The sequence below is a fragment of the Schistocerca serialis genome, chromosome 12, assembly GCF_023864345.2.
Source record: "Schistocerca serialis cubense isolate TAMUIC-IGC-003099 chromosome 12, iqSchSeri2.2, whole genome shotgun sequence".
Classification (NCBI taxonomy): Eukaryota; Metazoa; Arthropoda; class Insecta; order Orthoptera; family Acrididae; genus Schistocerca; species Schistocerca serialis.
Genome location: NC_064649.1, coordinates 40,634,667 through 40,647,955, shown reverse-complemented (window position 1 = coordinate 40,647,955; position 13,289 = coordinate 40,634,667).

Genomic DNA, 13,289 nt, shown 5'->3' with positions numbered 1-13,289 from the left:
CCTAGTCACACGACATTAAATCAGGCCAAAACTTCAGGCCATAGTAGATGTGTTTACTTGTCCTGTGTGAGTCTTCGGACCCCTAACTCCTAATGGTGTGGCGATTCAGATGCCCAGAGATGAGTAACGTTGCTTCATTTGGAAACAGGCACTATTTCAAATAATCATTGTCAATGTCTATCGTGGGCAGCATACAACACGTGAATGAGTAAAGCAGAGCTGCAGTGCTTTGATCTTTTCCACATTTTACGCATAAACACGAAACCGCTTATGCAACACCTTATCATAGATGACCTTGCTTCCTCCAGTTCTCGTGATGTGTGACGAATTGACTTCTGAATCAAATGCAGCTTGCACTCTGTCAACACATGCTTTCAAGAAGCTTCGATACTGCACGTCTCTTTAAAGTCTTTGAGCCACCTGATTACGCTTTTTTTTTTCCTTGGCTTTCGTGTTCTCCCCTAATGGTGCCTGTAATTCCGCGGTGCCGTCGTCATTTGGATTATGGATACCAGATGACACATAGCGCCTTCTCCTTGCCTGTCACCATTCTGACGCACTCCATGTCAAGTCTGCTATAAAACTGGAAATTTGTGGTAAGGTCTTATGGGACCAAACTGCAGAGGTCTTCAGTCCATAAGCCTACACACTACTTAACCTTACTTAAACTGACTTACACTGTGGACAACACACACACCCATGCGCGAGGGAGGACTCGAAACTCCGACGGTGTTTCAAAACACTCACAGGTGTTCTATAGAATTCAGGTCAGGGCTCTCTGCAGGTCAGTCCATTGCAGAAATGTTATTGTCGTGTGACCACTCCGCCACAGGCTGTGCATTATGAACAGGTGCTCGATCGTGTTGGAAGATGCTGTCACCATCCCCGAATTATTCTTCAACAGTGGGAAGCAAGAAGGTGCTTCAAACATGAATGTAGGCCTGTGCTGTGATAGTGCCACGCAAAACAACAATTGGTGCAAGCCCCTCCATGAAAAACACGACCATAACACCACCACCTCCGATTTTTACTGTTGGCAATACACACACGCTGGAAAATGACTTTCACCGGGCATTCGCCATGCCCACACCCTGCCATCGAATCGCCTCACTTTGCACCGTGATTCGTCACTCCGCACAACGTTTTTCCGCTCTTCAGTCGTCCAATGTTTGCGCTCCTTACACCAAGCGAGGAGTCGTTTGGCATTTACTGTCGTGGCGTGTGGCTTATGAGAATCCGCTCGACCGTGAAATCCAGTTCTCTCACCTCCCGCCTTACTGTCATAGTACTTGCAGTGGATCTTGATGCAGTTTGGAATTCCTGTGTGATGGTCTGGATAGATGTCTGCCTATTCTGTCGGCGGTCTCTGTCAGTCAACAGACGAGGTCGGCCTGTACGCTTTTGTGCTGTACGTGTCCCTTCACGTTTCCACTTCACAATCACATCGGAAAGAGTGGACCTAGGGATGTTTAGGGGTGCGAAAATCTCGCGGGGACGTATGACAGAAGTGACACCCAACCACCTGAAGTCCTTGAGTTCTGCTGAGCACCCCATTCTGCTCTCTCACGATGTCTAATGACTACCTAGGTCGCCGATATGGAGTACCTGCAGTACGTGGCTGCACAATGTACCTAATATGAAACACGAATGTTTTTGGGGGTGTCCGGATACTTTTGATCGCATAGTGTATCTACGTGAGGTCACCGTCTATCCTACTTTACATAGCAGGAAAGCCACTGGCCTCCACATTCTGTGATAAGACTACGACGTCCAACATCTTGTCGCGTTGTCGTCCTTCACCCCTACAACACACAGACGGCCAATGGGTTTCGCACTTTCCGAGATGCAAATTCCCATGCACCAGGCCATAAATCTGCTGCCCTTTGTTCCTCCATTTGCAGCCAATATCAGTATTACTAGTTCGGATTCCATTCGTGTTTCCTCCGCTTACGCATTTTCCTTACCATGTAACGTGCCCCTAGCACCAGCGCACGACGTTGAATCTTGTTGCGGACAGTGACCATAACGTTCTAGTTCACCAATGTGACACCACTCCTGAACAGACCTTAAATACTACTTAGACAGTGAATTGTCATCACTTAATTCGAAAAGATGGACGTAGAGGAATTATGGGCAAAGTTTAAACAGACTGTAAATCGTGGTCTGTAGAACAAAGTGCCTAGTAAGTATACTGAGGACGGAAAAGACGCACCGTGGTTTGACAATGAAATTCGGAAAATGATGAGGAAGCAAAGGCTTTGCATCCTCGGTTCAAAAGATAACGCGCAGATGACGACGGGCGAAAAGGAACCACCAAAGGCCTGGGCACATCTGTACCACTGTTCCACGAGCCGATGGAATTCTTGTCCCCAGAATTCGTGTGGCTGTGACAAGAACTAGTCCTCCACTGTGACCTTCAGTTCACCGTCGTAGTTGAAGGGCTTCCCTCTGAGATGTTTTCTTTTAGCGGACCAAACAAACGGAAGTCGCAGGGTGACATGCACGCATCGCAGGGGTGATGCTCAATGTGATCCCACCTGAACTTGGCCATCACATCGACACTTGTTCCCCCCACCACTTTGTGCCCATTGCAATCAACCTTTGACGATTCGGCATTTCCTGACTGGATGCGCTTCTTTTAACCACTTACGTTCTCGCTTGTGTTTTCCGTCTGACTTATCTATCGGCCGTTTTAGCGAACGATGCGCAGGCTTGCGACCGCGTTTTATTTTTTATCCGTCGTAGCAATATGGCGAAGGACATTTAATCTTTAGTTCAGGACCTCCGTTATCTCTATGGCGTATTTTATAGAGCTTTGTCCAAAGAGAAAGTCCCTGTTTTTAGCAGTCTTTCCTTCCGTCGATTGCGCTTAACGTGTAGTCACTTTTAACTCCTTTTAAGTCTTTGTGTTTAACTGTTCTGACCTGGGTGCGAATGACTTTACTTTTATTCGTGCCCCAAAACAAAACAAACACTTTGTGCGGACTTGAAGAAGTGTGGACGATCGTTAGCGCGCCCTCCGAGAGCAGCTTAGACCGTCTCCTTTCTATGGACTTGGGTAGGCTACCCAGTGTCTCACGGTACACGTCACTGTTAATCCTTTCGTGGTTAAAATTTATTATCACATATTTGAAAATTAAAAGGTCGAAATCTGTTTTCCTTTGCTATAAATAATACACTATTACACAAAAAAATTAACCTGGCCGATTTTCAAAAGTGGGACGCGGGTGACCCCTTGAACCTAACTACATCCACGTTTTATGTGCACCTAGGATTCCCAGAGTTAAATAATTAGTTTTAGACTGATTTTATCATGATGGCGATTATGGAAAAACGAACAGCACATCAGTACCAAAACACATTTATTCTCCTCACAATGAAAAGCATGAAATATCGCGCACGAGTTTTCAACGTAACATTTGAAGATAATTTTGACTCAACAAATACCAACGTTTTTACATTAGATGAAGTTTTTTTGGGTATGTGTCTATGATGGATAAAAAAAACAGTTAGTTACTTCAGATATTCTTCGAATGCAGAAGATCGTAATTTGATTTGATTGTCGTGCAACTGACTATAAACACCCGTCTCCCCATCTGATCGGTCACAGTCATCTATATATCCTCTCCATACTCCATCGTATTTTTCTCCAAGCACGGAAAACATCTCGCTGCATGCTAGAACTAGGCAGACGTGAGATATAGACGTTCCAACACCCAAAAACTAATATTTCTTTAGTGGGTCATGTATATCCCATCAACCACAAAAGGGTTAATCGTTTTTCAGTGCTCGAGGAATTCGATGAGTATCGAACCTCGGACATTGAAAAAGACGGTGGGCATCACTTTTTCTGCTGAGGGCAAAACTCTGAACTTTTTCAAGTGGAGGTAATGGTGCAAAAACACACCGGACATTACATTCATGTCCCTAGATGGATCACTGTGTTATCCAAAATCGGCATATGCAAATTTCAACCGTTTTGGTTGTTTTGACATTTGGTATTTTCAGCTGAACACGCTTTATACACTGACAAGCCAAACAAATTGGTACACCAGCCTAATATCGTGTAGGGCCCCCGTGAGCACGCAGAAGTGCCGCAACAGAACGTGGCATGGACTCGATTAGTGTCTGAAGTAGTGCTGGAGGGAACTGACACCATGAATCCTGCAGGGCTGTCCATAAATCTGTAAGACTACGAGGGGCTGGCGATCTCTTCTGATCAGCACGTTGCAAGGCATCCCAGGTATGGCTCAATAATGCTCATGTCTGGGGAGTTTGGTGGCCAGCGTAAGTGTTTAAACTCAGAAGAGTGTTCCTGGAGCCACTCTTTAACAGTTCTGGACGCGTACAGTGTCACATTGTTCTGCTGGAATTGCCCATGTCAGACGGAATGCACAATGGACACGAATGGATGCAGGTGACCAGACAGGATGCTTACGTACGTGTCACCTATCAGATTCGTATCTAGACGTGTGACGGGTCCCATATCACTGTAATTGCACGCGCGCCACACCATTACAGAGCGTCCACCAACTTGAGCATTCCCGTGTTAATATGCAGGGTCCATGGATTCATGAAGTTGTCTCCATACCCGTAGACGTCCATCCACTCGATGCAATTTTAAACAAGACTCGTCCGACCAGGCAACATGTATCCAGTCATCAGTAGTCTAATGTCGGTGTTGGTGGGCCCAGGGGAGGCATAAGGCTTTGTGTCATGCAGTCGTCAAGGGTACACTATTGGGTCTCTGAAAGCCCATATCGATGCTGTTTCGTTCACTGGTTCGCACAGTGACACTTCAGTCGTCGTTACTCCCGTTCTTGCAGGATGTTTTTCCGCCCGAAGCGATGTCGGAGTTTTGATGTTTTATCTCAGTAGGTGCGCGTAGTGGCCGCGTGGTTTGAGGCGTCATGTCACGGACTACGCGCCACCTCCTGCCGGAGGTTCGAGTCCTCTCTCGGGCACGGGTGTGTGTGTTGTTCGTAAGTCCTCTCTCGGGCACGGGTGTGTGTGTTGTTCGTAGTATAAGTTAGTTTAAGTAGTGTGTAAGTCTAGGGACCGATGACCTAAGCAGTTTGGTCCCTTAGGAAATCACACACATTTTTTTTTTTTTTTTTTTTTTTCCTGCCGAGTCTTGAGTAGTGTTCGAGTGTTTGGGACACCCAGCAGGTCGGATTAAAAGAAGACGTCGAAGTAATTGAGAGATGGCTGCTACATTGAGAGGTTCCGGGGCGGAGAAGAGTTTGTACCTCTTTAATTCAGACGAATCTTGCATGAGAACGAGACATACACTCGACCCCCTCCTTGTCTACCAGCTAATTAATTACGAGCACAACGGTAACGGAAGGAAATGATGGTGGACCCTGCTGGTTGGTAAAATAAGGAGTGCACACTCACAATAATTTAATAAAAATTGTAATCTACTAAAGAAAGAGAACATTATCATAATAAACAACAGCAAATTTGATTCTGCCTATATCTACGAAATGATATGGGGATTAAATATTACAATGAGATTTATAATACATCAGGACATAAATGCACATGATTGTCTACACACACAGTAAGTTAAAGGATAGGTTATGCTGAAATATTATTAGAATAAGAGTTGGCTCGAGAACAAGGTGCTCCTACTCTCTGTGTTGCAATAGATTGACGATAACGACTGGAGGTCCTAGTGAATCGAATATTAATCTCCCGACTACAGTATCACAATTAGTAGAGAGAGCTCAAATGGGATCACATGGAGGAACAAGCAAGGTCAACTTGTAGCAAAACGAGCGCGCGTGCTGCTGAGGGATTCAGTATAAAATTGATACGGTCCTACAATGCCGGGGCCGCAAAATACTGTACCAGTACCGAAATCTACAGCACGTTGTCGGTAGGCAGCGCGCTGATGATGTAGCCGCCAACTTCTGCCGTGCAGCAACTCTGTGTCAGCCCCTGGCCGCGAAGGCTGTCCGAGAATTCGAAGTTATTCCGAAAAAGAGCGACCAAGTCGCAAGACTGTCCGACTCCGACGAAGAACAGATCCCGTATTCCACTCTGTGATGTGATGCAAGAGCAAAGCCACCATTTCTGAACTCCCTACTCTCCTCGAAGACCACGAATCAGCATTCAGTGCTGATTCCAAAATTTCCCACAGTGTCTCGGAACACCATTTGCGCCAATAGCGACCGTTTCCTCTAATTTAGAACAGGGCTTTATGACGTCAACTAGCCTCAGTTTAAGTTGACCATTCATGCCTCTGCTATTCAGCTGAGGAACTGAACTTACCATTTGACCAACTACGAAAACAACCTTCCTAGACCACCGGCCATCCGGCGCCAGACAGTCGCACACAGCAGGACACAGTCCACAAGTATTCTCAGAATCAAGAGGACAATGCATCGGTCGGCGCCAGGAATCTTCGTTCTGGACGCGCTAGAACGGTAAACACATAAACTGCGGCTACACTCAGACGTCTCGCAGGTCGTTTCGCCCTGCATACAATAGGCGAAACTCGACCGACGTCAGTCGTTCTGCCAGGCGCTTAAGCCTATTGTACGAACGCCACAGAATTCAGGGAAGTGCAGCCCATAACCGGAAACGCAGTGTGCCGCTTCCTCCGATGCTCGAGTCGCACAGGCCACCCAGGGCAAGTGAAAAGTATTTTTTTCGGTTCTCAGTACAAATACTCTCATTACAACAACCTTATTCGGTCTGTTACTACCGTGGAACACGTGAGGCAATACTAACCTTACGACTTATCTTAGAAGAAAGATTAAGAAAAGGCAAACCTGCGTTTCTAGCATTTGTAGACTTAGAGAAAGCTTTTGACAACGTTAACTGGAATACTCTCTTTCAAATTCTGAAGGTGGCAGGGGTAAAATACAGGGAGCGAAAGGCTATTTACAATTTGTACAGAAACCAGATGGCAGTTATACGAGTCGAGGGGCATGAAAGGGAAGCAGTGGTTGGGAAAGGAGTGAGACAGGGTTGTAGCCTCTCCCCGATGTTATTCAATCTGTATATTGAGCAAGCAGTAAAGGAAACAAAAGAAAAATTCGGAGTAGGTATTAAAATTCATGGAGAAGAAGTAAAAACTTTGAGGTTCGCCGATGACCTTGTAATTCTGTCAGAGACAGCAAAGGACTTGGAAGAGCAGTTGAACGGAATGGACAGTGTCTTGAAAGGAGGATATAAGATGAACATCAACAAAAGCAAAACGAGGATAATGGAATGTATTCAAATTAAATCGGGTGATGCTGAGGGAATTAGATTAGGAAATGAGACACTTAAAGTAGTAAAGGAGTTTTGCTATTTAGGGAGTAAAATAACTGATGATGGTCGAAGTAGAGAGGATATAAAATGTAGACTGGCAATGGCAAGGAAAGCGTTTCTGAAGAAGAGAAATTTGTTAACGTCGAGTACAGATTTAAGTGTCAGGAAGTATTTTCTGAAAGTATTTGTATGGAGTGTAGCCATGTATGGAAGTGAAACATGGACGATAACTAGTTTGGACAAGAAGAGAATAGAAGCTTTCGAAATGTGGTGCTACAGAAGAATGCTGAAGATAAGGTGGGTAGATCACGTAACTAATGAGGAGGTATTGAATAGGATTGGGGAGAAGAGAAGTTTGTGGCACAACTTGACTAGAAGAAGGGATCGGTTAGTAGGACATGTTTTGAGGCATCAAGGGATCACAAATTTAGCATTGGAGGGCAGCGTGGAGGGTAAAAATCGCAGAGGGAGACCAAGAGATGAATACACTAAGCAGATTCAGAAGGATGTAGGTTGCAGTAGGTACTGGGAGATGAAGAAGCTTGCACAGGATAGAGTAGCACGGAGAGCTGCATCAAACCAGTCTCAGGACTGAAGACCACAACAACAACAACTACCGTGCAATGACATAGAACATTAATAAAATTTATGAAAATGACAGGAGACATGCAAAAGAGGGCTTGGAACCTCTCAACATTTGTTAACGGTGGTTTCCGTGAGCATGGATGTACATTTTGCGTAAGGCCCACAAAGATAAGATAAGAAAAATGAGAGCTCGTACAGAGGCATGTAGAAGACGTTCTTTCTCTGTGTGCGAGTGGAACACGGAAGGAGATGGTTAGTCGAAGCACAGGCTACTCTCCGTCATGCACTGCACGGTGGCTTGCGGAGTATATAGATGTAGATATACACTACTGGCCATTAAAATTGCTACACCACGACGATGACGTGCTACAGACGCAAAACTTAATGGACAGAAAGCAGATGCAGTGATATGCAAATGATTAGATTTTTAGAGCATTCACACGAGGTTGGCGCAGGTGGTGACACCTACAACGTGCTGACATGAGGAAAGTTCGCAACCGATTTCTCATACCCAAACGGCATTTGATCGGCGTTGCCAGGTGAAACGTTGTTGTGATGCCTCGTGTTAGGACGACAAATGCGTACCATCACGTTTCCGACTTTATTGTAGCGTATTGCGATTGCGGTTTATCGTATCACGACATTGCTGCTCGCGTTGATCGAGATCCAATGACTGTTAGCAGAATATGGAATCGGTGGATTCAGGAGGGTAATACGGAACGCCGTGCTGGATCCCAACGGCCTCGTATCACTAGCAGTTGAGATGACAGGCATCTTATCTGCATGACTGTAACGTATCGTGCAGCCACGTCTCGATCCCTGAGTCAACACATGGGGACGTTTGCAAGACAACAACCATCTGCACGAACAGTTCGACGGCGTTTGCAGCAGCATGGAGTATCATCTCAGAGACCGTAGCTGCCGTTACTCTTGACGCTGCATCACAGACAGGAGCGCCTGCGATGGTGTACTCAACGACGAACCTGGGTGCACGAATGGCAAAACGTAATTTTTTCGGATGAATCCAAGTTCTGTTTACAGCATCATGATGGTCGCATCCGTGTTTGGCGACATCGCGTTGAGCGCACATTGGAAGCGTGTATTCGTCATCGCCATACTGGCGTATTACCGTCGTGATGGTATGGGGTGACATTGGTTACACGTCTCGGTCACCTCTTGTTCGCATTGACGGCACTTTGAACAGTGGACGTTACATTTCAGATGTGTTACGACCCGTGGATCTATCCTTCATTCGATCCCTGCGAAACCCTACATTTCAGCAGGATAATGCACGACCGCATGTTCCAGGTTCTGTACGGGCCCCTCTGGATACAGAAAGTGTTCGACTGCTGCCCTGGCCAGCACATTCTCCAGATTTCTCACCAACTGAAAACGTCTGGTCAATGGTGGCCGAGCAACTGGCTCGTCACAATACGCCAGTCACTACACTTGATGAACTGTGGTATCGTGCTGAAGCTGCATGGGCAGCTGTACCTGTACACGCCATCCAAGCTCTGTTTGAGTCAATGCCCGGGCGTATCAAGGCCGTTATTACGGCCAGAGTTGGTTGTTCTGGGTACTGATTTCTCAGGATCCATGCATCCAAATTGCGTGAAAATGTAATCACATGTCAGTTCTAGTATAATATATTTGTCCAATGAATACCCGTTTATCATCTGCATTTCTTCTTGGTATAGCAATTTTAATGGCCAGTAGTGTAGATGCTGATTTAGGCTGTTTACAGAATAGTGTTTACTGCTGAATGTACATCTGATGGCTCTCCGGTCTACTGAGGCGTCATTCGTCGGAAGTCAACGCCCTCTTCATGTGGGCTGCCCTTCACTTCCACGAGGTGAACCACTGAAAAGATGGCAAGATGGCGAGGGGCGACTCCAAAAATGCAGAGCACTCCGGACGATTTCACGAGCCAGCGCTCCACCGCGGCGCCTGTCACTCTGATCAGATTACCTGTGGGCTGGCCGGCGCAGGCGCCACGCCGCCGCGTGTCCGCCATCCGTCTTGATCAGCGCGCCGCACTCCAGCCGCTCCACGCTCCAGCGGCGGCTCCACTGGAGAGATTGCTCCGGCGTCATCCGTCATACGCGCCCCGACGCACAGCGACGCACAGGGACGCACTTTCCACGGGCTGCCCCCATCGCCGGCTCGACTGTGATCGAGCGCCCAGCGTTGCCACGGACACGCGGGCCCGCCCGCGTCGTGCCGACTAGAGATGGGCAAACTCGTTCATCCTTGGGAACTAGTTCACTGCTGATCGTTCTTTTTTTGGCAACCGTTCATTTTTACTCGTTCACCGTTTATTTGTGCTTGGTATATGGTTCTTATGGAAAACTGAAAACTAGTAGTGTAGGTGACTGAAGGATGGAGGGCACCAAGGGGGGGCACTTGTCTCCCTCCTGGAGTATAGAGTTTTTATTCATTACAGAATTCTTACACACTTTTAGAAGTAATTTCTGTGATTCTACAGAACCTTGAAAGGTCTCTGTTGGATTCCTTTCATGTCTAATTTCTTAAATCTGTTGTCATTTACGGCATCAACTCCTCTTCTAAATTTACTGTGGCGTTTCTGACTATCTGGGAGGAGACCGAGTAGTGTGACGTGTTACTTTTACACATAAACAAGAACGATCTGTCACACTACTACACTTTAAAACACAGTTTATATGTAATTTGTGTCATACAGTCTCATACGGAACCTACATCTGCTTTCTTTTATATACTGTATATGATAAGATACTGTCATCCCCCTTCCCTTCTGTGTGAGAGGATGAATGAGCCAATGTGTTTCTAGTTGCATGCTTGAGGGTAGCAGACAAGCCTGTCTGCTAGAGAACAGTAGGACCAACGTCGGAACAGGTAGCTACGCTTTCTAAAGGCAGAGAGGTTTCCATTCTTAGCATGGTCCTGGCCGTCCGTTGTCATGTTGGTATAGGAAGCTGCCCCTCTGGCCACTTCCGTTTGTATCTGGGAGCCACCCTCAGGAAGCACGCTCGGTAGGAGCGGAGGGCAGTCTGTCCGTGGCGAGTGTCTGAAGTGGTAAGATCTCCGGCTAAGCGCGTGTCTGCTAAGTCCGTAGGACAATGGATTTCTTAAGTTCAGCCTAACTGAAAATTTAATCACCTTTATTTCAGGTTTAGCTCTAAACTGTCTAATGTTATCTTAAATTGCAGCGCAGTGTAATTCTCGTGTGAAGTTCAGATTATTTTCCGGTAGTTGCTTTGTCACTACTTTATGAGTAAAGTGGAACCACGTGTTGATCAGTAACTCTAACTAAGATCAATCTTAAATGTGAATTCTTGTGTGATTATAACGTCTCGTCTTGACAATATTTTTCAACATAGCAACTTTGCTTTATGTTCAACCCACGTGCGGTGTACTTTGCGGGACCAGTACCATGTGCTTATATAACTGTTTGACCCGTCAGGTTAACAGTAAGACGTTAGTAACCAGTTCGAGGTTTTTCTTTTGTAAATTGCTTTTCGATCTAATTTATTTTAATTATCAAAATTATTGTGGAGTTACACTCTTTGTGTAAACCAAGTTGACCACGTGAAGCAAGTGGTGTAATCATCAAAGTAGCCCTCAGCTATTCTTTTCGCAAAGATTTCACAAAGAATTAATATGAATTTAGTATACCAGTGTGTGGTAATTACATGATGGACAGGATTGTGCTACGAACGTATCTTCTTTGGGTGAAAATTTGAATCTGTTGGTAGTGGTTAACTTTCTCTTGCATACGTTTCAACGTTCTTTGTGTGTTGTTTTATGAATGAAGTGTTGTATGCAGTCTCCCGATCTTGCCTCCATATTTGATGTGTTCCGTAAGATTGCAATCTCACATTTTCACAAGCCTAAATAAGGCACCAGTTTATTTATGAATCAAATTTAATATGCTGATATTTCAATGATCAGTCTTAAAATAAATTTCCAAATATAAACTGATTTATTTCTTTTTATTTAAATTCTCTTATATATATATATATATATATATATATATATATATATATATATATATATCACCGGTTGTCGTATGACTATTAAAAGATTATAATTAATGTCAGTCTGTTTGGGAATTTGGTAAACCTAGACTAGATACCTGGTGAAACAGTTGCGCAGTAATGCACGGTTAACTTCCCCAAACAGCTCACAGCTTTTAACCCGCATTTATTGTCCATCAGTACCGCTTACACAGCAAAAATTAAAGTAACAAACTTACAACCTCTCGTTTAGCGTTGTGTGGCTGATCGCAGGGGAATAATATAGGGTGGCGCGCGGAAAACCGGCCCCGAGTACAGACTGATCGCCAATTACGGGCGATGTGTTGCCCGTTACGAGCAGATACAACAAACAGACAAACATGTAATAATTAGGCAGTGAAGAAGTAACAAGCTGATGCATGCAACAACTGCGAAACAAACGATGACGGTGTGTAGAGAGCTGGAGAAGAGAACATGAAAATCTCACGCGACGCGCATAGGCTATAGTTCATGTAGTCCTGTAAACCTGTTGGTGGCTGTTTCCCAACTTAATAGACCAAAAGTGTCTTGTATAAAATTCTTCGTTTCGACTTCCACTACATAGCTATGCTACGTTGTAAACAATAATCGTTTACACCCTATACATACTTCACGTTGTCTCTGAATTCGTAGGTGAAGTAGAGACATTATGGAAGCATAAAATAAAGTGTGGTTTTCTCATACTTGCGTCACACGCTTAGTAAAAATTAGGTTTTTATGTTTCATTATTAAAGTTAATTCAGCAATAATAATAACAATTAAGTTCGCAGTAATAAAGTTTTTGGTTTGAAAGCTCCTTCTGAACAAATGTTTTTGAGATAATAAGTAAATACGATTTTATGGCAATCTACGTCTTTTCAAATTGAGAGGCATCGCTTTTCCTACTGAGCCAAAATGACCCACAACCCACTTTTTTTTCATATAAACCAAACTAGCAGGTAATGCAAGTAGGAAACAACCAAACTTAAAAATAATTAGAGCCTTTCTAAATGTAATATTTTGTATAAGAAAGATAGATGAAAATCGTTTTATATGAATTTTCTTATACTAAAAATTAAGCAAATTATTGAAAGTTAGTTGCTAAATCAAACCGATGAAACCAAAAAATATATGAATAACAAAAAAAACTTGCCTTGATATAAGTATGTTTTCTGCTGTTCATCGATATAATGAAGTGAGTTGATATACCCTTTGTTACCTGAAAAGACGTACCTATTAGATACAACGTAATTTTTATGTAATTTACGTAACTATAATTTACTTTTTGATTAATGGTCGTGGACGCTAGAACAGTTTGGAATACATGTAAAATAGGCGAGCGCAGTGAACGAAACGAACAACTGGATACTGAACTAACTAGGAGCAGTCGGCAGTGAAACTGAGACTGGTGGTCATGCGAAGAACGAC